Below are 9,899 nucleotides of genomic sequence, written 5' to 3' on the forward strand. Positions count from 1 at the left end.
GGAGTCTGTAGCGCTTGGCCACTTGCCAACCACGCAGCCATGAATACCTTGGCGATGCTAATTACTTATAATTAAACATATTAATACTAATTATCAGTAGCATCTTCTTGTTTTGTTTTCCAGCGTGGTTATTGGCAGTGGCTATGGCCATGTCTGGTTTTGTCACCAGCAAAGGTATGGCTTCTGGCAGCAGAGACGAGAGGAAGCTCTTGCTTTTACAACGAGCTGGTTAGATGCAATCAGCTCTGCTCTCTGCCCTTCCAGACCTCCTGTGAGACACTGGGAAAGCCCCTTGCCCCTGGAAACCCATGGTGCACATGGGAACTGGAACTGGAATGGGTGAAACCTCCTTCACCAGCAAAGGCTGGCTGAACTGCCTGTTCCTCCCTTGTCTTCTCCGTACATCTCATAAAATGCTCATGTTTTCCTGAGCTCTAGATCTGTCTTGTCGCCTGGGGAAGGTGCAAGGGCATTGAAGACGTGCATTGGGGAATGTCAAAAAGGAGATCCCAAGGCATGGAAATGCTTGGCTTTCCCTCTATTTATTCTTCTGTCTCTGAATCTAGGGGACTGTTCCTTTTTCAAGGACCAGGAGGCAACATGAAATTGAGGTTTATGAAGATCCGGGACATCCTTAGCCGCAGAGTCACGCTGTCTCCAGACAGATGAGCCAGTGACTAACGTACGTGTCTTCTTGTGCTTACTGAGACACACCTAAATTGCTTGGCTCCTTTCTAAACATTTTTTTGCAGCTGTTCTCCCCACCCTTGTAGGGAAATTGCACCCAAGACAAGCTGAGTGTGTGTGCCTGAACAACGCTACGCCCTGGGTGCACGCGAGTCGAGTTGAGGAGAGCTGGCTCTGAAGGAAACCCTTTCCTTGTCGAGAAGCTGTGGAAGGAAAGAGGGACGCTGCAAAAGAAGGCATGAGCTCAGCTGCACCAGGCATGGTCCATGCCCTGGAGACCTTGCAGCCCATGCAGGTTGTGCAGGAAAATGCAGCACAGCATGATGGACAGAAGTTGTGTGGATAGAGCCRGGGTTGGGGTCTGGTTTCCTCTGCTTCTCACAGCCCAGATTTTAATTAAGGGTATTTGCAGGCTCCTAACTTGCAGTCTGTGTTGAGAAACTCATCCCTCTTTCGAAGGATGCCTCGAAGTACCTCATGGTATTTAAGTAATTGAGGATTGCTAAAGCAATAATATCTACTTCTGTTCCTACTTCTGTTCTTTCCTTGTTTGAAGCCTCCTATGTTTCTAGATAAATAAATGTGGACCAGACCAGAAAGAGAGCGATGGAGACTGAAAGAGGCCATGCCAAGGCCTCCGCTTGTGTTTCCTACTGTTCAGGTAGGTTTTTCAACCATTCTATTTGTGTTTTTTTGTTTGGTTGCTTTCTTTTTCTTTCATTTCCAATTGAAATAGATGCGTTSTTTAGTTCAAAGACTTCCTAGATGAGGACAGGGAGGCTGAACCTCAACACTTTTATCTGAAAGGGAATTCTTGCTCTCCTGCTAGCTTTGCTCCAACTTTCCTTGGGGCTCTCTGCATCTGTTCCCCATCATCTTGCTGAGCAAAACCCTCTGTTTTTGAGAGGCATCCAGTCTCCCTCTCCTTCTTGGTGCTAGCGAGACCTCTGGGCCCCAGTTTGTGAGCTTCAGTGCAAGAAGGATGCAGACTGGTTGGAGACGGTCTAAAGTAGGGCTGCAGAGAGACCAGAAGACTGGAAAACATGTCCAAGGAGAGAAGATCAAAAGGATTGCAGTTGTTTAGTTTAGGAAAACTTTATAACAGCGTACAAATATGTAACAGGCTTCTGCAAAAGAGGAAGGGAATGAGCTGTTCTCCTTGTTCACCAGGACTGGGACAGGAAGCAATTGGCTTAAATTACAACCAGAGAGATTGAAGTCAGAAGGAAAATTTCCTATGGTGAATGGAGGCCTTCCAGTTGAGGGGCTGCAACAGGGCAGTATCTCCACTGAYGGAGGTCTGGCAACAGGTAGGACAAATGTAGGTCGTGAGTTGGGCTGGAGATGATGGGTGAGCACTGGGCTGGGTGCCATGCCAGGTGGTACTAAAAAGATTCTGGAGGCAGATTTTGAGTCATGTGCATGAAGACTACCTTGGAAATAGGCGTGGGGATCTGCAAAGGCTTGGGAAGAGGTATCAACTTGGCTCCCTTGGTCCCTCTGCTTGGCAGCCGGGCCATGGTGGGAGTTGCTGCCTCGTCAGCAGTGCCAATGCAGCCAAGTCAGGACAGTAACAGCACACTTTTAAACACTRTTTTCAGGATTTTCTTTTCTCCTAGGCCAGACCCAGATCATTCCAAAGGTCCTGAGAGTAACTCAGGCCAGATCGGGACTTCTTAAACTAGTTCTGCTGCTGCAGATATAGTAACCTCACCACAYCCTCTTCCTCTGAATCTCTCCCAATGTGCCTTACTCTTTCACAAAATTAGAAAGTGAGCAATTTACTGCATCGCTCATGAAATCTATGGCTCCCTAGGTGGCCTTTGAGGTCCTTCCAGTCTTATCTTGGTGGTAAAAATGAKTGCCTGGTAAAAGGTTTCCAGTTGGAGTATGGGGAAAATTCAGCTCCCAGAGTCACACACCTGACCTCAGCGTTGAAATTCAGCTGCAGACTTCTAGGAGTTCAGTGGCCTGGCCTCTATCGTTGGTGTCTGAGGAGGAAACGATTCTCGGGGGGACCTGAGCTCTGTTTACCAGCTATGTGTGCATGTCTTGGATACCCCAGAACACCTCAAGTACCATCTGGTACTGTGTATGGGCAGTTGGGGCTTAACTTAAAGACCTAGACCACACAGTCAGTGCAATGGAGAGCTATCAGTTGACTAAGAGTCTTCATAAAACATCAGCTGCAGACCTCCATAGACTRGGAAAGTGTCCTAGGAAACAGAACAAGAAGGAATTTGCTCTCACCTGTGGCATCGCAGATGCACTGCAATCTGCCTACCTACGGAGGTGAAGATGGGACATGGAGACCTCCCTTTCTCAATGCTTTGGGAGGACCACTGCAAAGAACATCAGCTTTCACAGCAAGCTCCAACCACGAGGGCATGGAGAGATGCACCATGCCCAGCAGGTTCCTGGGGCAGCCAGCACATACATGAGCACTGGGCTGAAGGTCAGCCTTGGTCAGAGAGCTACTCCCAGCTCTTTATGCCTTGTCTGCAAAGCAAATGCCTTGTTCAAACACACCCCTCCATTGGCAAACACGAGAAGAAAAGCAACAAAATGATGGACTGGTAGGAGCTGGGAGTGGAAAGCTGCTATGGCTTCACAAAGTTGAACCCCTCCGAGCTGAGATGGGAGGATAGGCAGCTGGATTAGTGTAAGCCTTCACATCTGATGTGTGGGAGCCAGGGTGGAAGGAGCTGTATGTCCTCTTCCTGTCCCATCCATTCTTCCTCTTAGCACGCACACGGGCAGAACTCCTGGTTTCTGTTAAAAGAACAAGAAGGTGTGATATATGTGATAGCTCTCCTGCAGGGCTTTGTGAAACAGAGCTGTGCTAAAATCAGCTCCAAATAGCCCTTAGGCCAAGGTGCTGTTGGAAGGGAGAAGTTGTCTTCTTGGCCCCATTTCTGAAGACCCAAGGTGGGGCTTGAGGAAGGATTSTTTTCAGGGAGTGGGATTGGAGACGTCTTGGGCAAGGACACCTTTCTGTGGGTCCAGGATAGTGAGTGTGCAAACTTGAAGCAAAATCCTGGCTTGATTGTTCTGAGCATGACTTAATGATGCTAGCTATATAATCAAGCCAAAAAAAAAAAAAAAAAGTGTTTGTCAGGCAGAACAGTAGATTGMGAAGGGCAGAGATGATATGGTCATTAATCCCATAAAACAGAGAAAATAAAGGTAATAATTGCCTGCAGAGCAGAGAAGCTGGTGTGGGAAACCTGTAAAAYGCTAGGAGAGCAATACTGCTGTTGAATCCATCATGTTTAGTGCCCAGCAGTCACAACTTTTGTTCCTGCTGTCTTCCTTCCAAGCCGTTTTTGTTGATGGTGAGTGAGGGTGAGGTCTGAGTGCAGATGATGGGGTGGAAAGGACCGTGGTGACCCTCATGGGGATCTGATCAGGGACTGGCCAACTTCAATGACACCTAGATATGACCAAAAATCTGAGAAAAACACTCCAAATTTTGATTTGAAGGGASTCTAGTGGTTTTCTTTGAGATCTCTCCCACTATTTTGATGTTCTTTTTAGGTTRCGAGCACCAAAGGATGAGGTCCCTTTACACCAAATGCTGTAAAGCCATAAAATGGGTGACGTCCTTTCCTGAAACATTTGATTTCCTATGTAAAAGCATGAGGAAAGGGAAGACGGATATTCCTTAATGTTGAACAGGGAGCAGGGAACTGTGGCCCCATCTCGGTRGATCTCAGATCAGTCTACTGACTGCTGGGCTCTTCTGCCAGGTCGCAATGCCAGATGGATTTCCAATGAATAGATGCTCCAGAATTCAGGGTTTTACTCTTCCACCACAAAATGGTCCCTCCAGCTCCTGAAGTATGTTCTGTAGGCCTCACTTCTATTTCAAATGATGCTTTTTAGGTGTCAAGAAAATCACTGTCATARCAGGAGAGAATTTACAAGAGGAGAAGCACCTGAAGAGGAAGAATCACAGAATCACAGAATATTCAAGGTTGGAAGGGACCTCTACAGATCATCTAGTCCAACCTTCCTGCTCAAGCAGGCACACCTAGAGCATGTGGCACAGGGYGGCATCCAGGCGGGTTTTGAAGACCTCCAGAGTAGGAGACTCCACAACCTCCCTGGGCAGCCTKTTCCACTGCTCTGTCACCCTCACAGTAAGGAAGTTCCTCCTCACCTGGAGACGGAGAAGAAGAAGAGGAGATGAGGTTCTGGAGATGAGGTTCTCACTTTGGACAACATGAGAATCAGAGATGAAATGAACATCAGGGAGCAAAAAGCTGTGGTAAGTATTTCATAAGCCTCATCTTTCACTAGGTACATCAAATTCAACCTGTGATTGTCTTAAAATCTTGGTTCTCCCCTTGTGAGATAGCATTGATTTAGATGCCAATTTGCACCAGCTTTCTAGATGCATATTTTGACTGACTGCTGCTAAAAGCACAGTTGGCATCCATGAAAGGAGGGTGGTGAAACAGGCAAAAACACAATGATGTTACAGTAAGAAGTCAGCAATGCGGCTACTGGAGAACTTGTGGGCACCATCAGTCACTTCTCTATCAGGAAAGAGGTTTGAGAAGCTCAGAGAAGGGTAACAAGAAGATTGTGAAGGCTCGTTTGGAGAGAAATGAGGACTGAGAAGAGACAAACAAGTGTAGGGCTTGAAAAAACAATCTGTGCAGAAGAACAAGAGTGTAGGGAAGGAACATTTGGACTGTCTAAGAATGGAAGAAGGCTTCAAGAAATAAAAAAAAAATGGAAGATAATCCAAGAAACCAGTGGTTATCCTTTCCACATAATTGGGCAGTGGAGCTTGTTACGTCTAGAAGGGACCAAGACTAAAAAATTTATTCACGTTCAAGGGGGAATTGGACGTTTCTTGAAAGGGGAGCACTCAAAAAGCTGCTAATGACTTTTGGAAGGGATATGAAGCCCAAACCTTCTGAGCTCCTAGACACTCCATGACATTTTGAATATGGGTCTTACTGCTGCTGTTCCCAGGAACGTCCTTCACTGGAGGGGACCTCACTGAGGTTGTGGGACAATAGAGTTGGTCCTCAAGAACAGTCCTCCCTCATGAAGATGCATGAGATAAAGAAGGCGAGGAAGCCCTCCGGATGCAGGTGGGCAGGAGAGTGTCAAGTGACCGTAATCTAACAGTGTGACCTTCCAACATGCAGCATGGGGTGGTCTTGGCAAGGCTCTCTCATGACCTAGACTTGTTATCAAAGTAAGATCTGATGGGGCTTCTGATGGACGGAGCTTCCAGTGTGTCTACAGGAGGAAAGCACAAACGGGGCAGAAATTTCCCACCCCAGCTCTGCTTTTTGCTTCTCCCCATCTCTGGCTGCCCACTCTGCTTCCCAGCTGGGATGCTKCAGGTCTGGGAAGGGAAAAGCAAGGCTGAAAATTCCTGCTGGCTGAATCCCCCTCTCTCCCTCATCTGGGGCAGGTGCCRCCACGTGAAAGAGCCAGTCCTCCATGCCCGAGACACGGGTGGATGCAGTCGTGGGGTGGATGTGTGTGCGCGTATGGAAGCCAGGGAGCCAAACAGTAGCTTTTTCTGTTCCTGGCTACTTTGACGTGGTGATCAGAGGAGCTGGCCAGAGTCCTAATGAAGATAAATGGACATCCCCCTCTCCTTCGCTCCTCCGGCTTTTATTGATGGGCTGAGGGGTGAAAGGCGAGAGCCTGAATGTTCGTTTAAGCAGACATCACGAGTTTCTTTGGAGGGGAGGGTGCAAGAAAAACCGCCTTGTGCCTGGAAGTTACTCCAAGATGAGCACGCTCGGCTTTACAAGCCTTTCTCCATTCCTTCCCCATCCATCACTTCCCGGGAGCCCTTTGTAAATGCAAATTGCACTTTGATAGGAATAATGCACTGAGCCTCTATTAGTGTCTGTGTAATGGAGAGGGCTATTTTAATGCAATCATTCTTGAGAAGCTCCTCTGTGCCGTATTTTAGGCTGTGTATCAAAAACCAATCTGAAAACGCGCTCCTCCCCTCCGCTCCTGCCCGGCTCCCTGCTTTGCGGGCACCGGGAGCTCGGCCTTTGGATTCCCATTGGATTCCCGTGGCGGCTGGGCTGCTCTTGCCATGTGAATGAGAGCTCGGTCCATCCGACGCATCCCGGTTGGGATGCCCAACCACGAGCTGGTGCGCGTGGAGATGGGACCATCTGCTCCCTTCAGAGCTGSTGGTCTCCAGATGGGCTTTGAGGTGGGATGAACCACTGCGATCACTGGGAAAGTTTATTCCCATCTCTCCGGTGCAATTTTCCATCAGCAGTGGAGTTGCTGACTCCCGTCCATGAACGTCTCGTGGTGTGGAAGAGTAGGTGAAGGTCTCGTGGTGTTGGAGAGCAAGTATTTCTTGCAGAGCAGCCTCCAATTCGCACTGGGCTCCACAAAGTTTTGCTCATGTCCCAGCCTAATCGCTCCTTCRTAGAGTGTGGAGCAGCAGCTCCAGCGCTGAAATTGGTTTAAGCTGCTTTAAAATAAAATAACGTGACATAACATAAACCCCAACAGTCTAAGCCAGTGAGATCCCCCTCCACACACACACTCTGGGAGGTCAGAACAAAATGGCTTTGAACTGTTTAAAAACAAATSAGAGCTGCCATTTGTCTTCATTAATGAGATACTTAAACAGTTCTTTTTAATAGCTTTTTGATGCATATGCCAAATGAGGGGGGAAAAAAAAAAAAAAAAGGAAGAAAAAAAAAGGTCTTATTTTCTGCCCCAAAGGCCATTCTTCTCCATGCCCCTTCCCACCTTAACCCCTAAATCCTGCTTTTTCCTGGCGTTATCACCAGCTGCCCCTCAGAGCAGTGCAGGGACCATCTCCAGAGCTTCGTGAGACCCCACAATTTGCACCAGCAAAGATCTCATTGGAAGGGAGGTGGCTTTTTCTACTTGCCCTSGGACTGTTGGGCAGGATTTATTCTTCTGGAGAAGCTAATCTCTGTTGGATCAGTTTGTCTCATCCTACCTGTTTGGCTATGGGGCAGCTGGAGAGRGTTTTTCCATCAGTGGAAACCACAACCACTTGAAATCAAGGCCAATTTGTAGCCTGCTCCCTAAGAAGGGCTACAATGAGGCGGTCCCCATGCAGCTCTTCTGAGATTGGGGTGGAGGACAAGGACAATTTGACTTGCAAGGAGAGAACTAAAGGAAGGAAACAAGGAGCAGAGGGGGCACTTTCCTGCTCCGTGAGGAGCAGAAGAAGAGGAACAGTGGTAGTGCTCAGCGAAATCCCCGTCTGGAAGGACAAAAGGAGGAGAAATTAAAGCCAGATTTGTTCCCCTGGGCTGGAGGAAGGAGGATCCCTATTGGTTTGTTCCTCCTTTCTTGCTTCCTTTAAAGCCAGGAGATCAATGGCGACACTTAATGAGAACCGTCCAGCTGCACGAGGTGGACAATGCGGAACAGGGAAGGACATCCCGGCGTCCCGGAGATTTTACAGCTGTTTGGAGCGCCGGGATCCGTCCCCATAACATGCAGCCCTGCTTCTGTTCCAATTTCCGTGCACGGTGGCCATCGCTTTGCACCGTGCTGAGATAGCGACCACTCCATCCAAAGAGGTTGTGTTTGTGGACATGGGTCCTACTTGACACCGGGATGAGCTCCATGAGCTCCAGCCGTGATCTGCTTTGGGGACCAGTCAGTGCAGGGTCACCACGGTGTTCGTGCAATCCGCTTCCAGGTTCAGAGAGGATCCAGGAGCACTGGGCCTAAGTTGGCTCTGAAGGCAGGGGATTTGGGACATAGATTTCCAGCCAAAGCCGAACTTTCCTGGTCTCGGCTATGGAGCTCCTCATAGGCATGAGATGGTGGGAGCTGATGAAGGTGCTAATGGGTTGACTCTCTGGAGCAAGAGCAAAGCTCCTCCTCCTGGTCTCATCATGAAGGTGCCCAGAGACCTGGAGCTCTTCAGGGCACACAGGAGGTTCCCACAGGAGGTAGATGTGACGTTGCCCTTTGCACAGTGAACTTGCCCCAAAACGGAGGCCTCCTTCGCTCTGAGAGGCAGAACTTGCCCAGCACCAGATCTTCGGCCTTTACCAAGTCCAAACCTGTGCTCTGGTGCCAGGCCCAGACCTTGGCTTTTCCAGGCAGCGCGGAGTCGCCTCGGCAGTGGCCTCAGCGCCYGGCCCTGGGGATGCTCCTCTTTCCCAGCTCATTATTTTATCTGTCACCCGATAGGTCTCTAGCCAAGCGCTGTCCCTTGAGCTTCGGTGGGGAGGGAGAGAGACCTTTCGGGGGCAGGAAAGGGGGCTAGTAACGTCCTTGCTATGGGGATGTAAAGCTGATTATTGCAGAAGCCAACGGTTGCTTTTTGTCCCGGTATAAATTCGTTTTATTTCATGCAGACAAGAAAAATATAAAATTTGCAAACTCGGCCCAGCTGGGCTTGAATTTCCTTCCCTGCTCTCGAGCCGGGAATAGCAAGGAGCAGCACGGAGACCCGGAGGAACGCGCAGGGTCTCCTTGGGGGCAGAGGATGAGCAAGGCAGCTCTTCCCGTTTCTTTCCAGGGATTTGGGGAGAGAGGAAGGAGCTAGAGGGAAGCGTGAGCTTGCAGAGAGCCCGCGAGAGCTTCTCAGTAGCATCTCCCAAGCCTCATCCCTGCAAAACACGCAGCCGTGTGTCCCGAGCCCTGCCCAGTGCCCAGCTCCGGTTACGCCAGCCTTTTCCCCATCAATGAGCGCGGAGACGTCAGCACAGTTTATTTTTCCCTGGTGCAGGGTAAGATGTTTCTCATTACGTCTTTTTAATTCCACGAGAGGCAGCCTGGCCTGCTGAATGGCCGTTTTTCCTGCAATGATGCAAAAAAGGGAAAAAAAGGCCCAAATCCACCTACCCGCTTGGAGCAGCAGGCTGGCGAGGAGGCTGGGGAGCGAGGAGGCTCCGTGGGGAGCAATGAGGCTGGCGGCGGGAGCGGAGGCTGCTTGGGAGGAAAAGGAGCCGCTCGGATGTTGGGACCTTTATCTGTTTATTTGTTTGTTTGTTTGTTTATTTAGTGTCAGAAAGGCACCTAAAGCGGGTTTTTAGGAGGTGGTGGATGTTGTGGAGATATTAGAAAGGAAGATAGAAGAAGGTGTGGAGATAAAGAAGGGGAGAAAGGAAAGAAGGGAAAAGGAAGGAAGGAAGGAAGGAAGGAAGGAAGGAAGGAAGGAAGGAAGGAAGGAAGGAAGGAAGGAAGGAAGGAAGGAAGGAAGGAAGGAA

This window comes from Nothoprocta perdicaria, unplaced genomic scaffold, assembly GCF_003342845.1.
Source record: "Nothoprocta perdicaria isolate Ctin4 unplaced genomic scaffold, notPer1 scaffold_58, whole genome shotgun sequence".
In the NCBI taxonomy this organism is placed as follows: domain Eukaryota; kingdom Metazoa; phylum Chordata; class Aves; order Tinamiformes; family Tinamidae; genus Nothoprocta; species Nothoprocta perdicaria.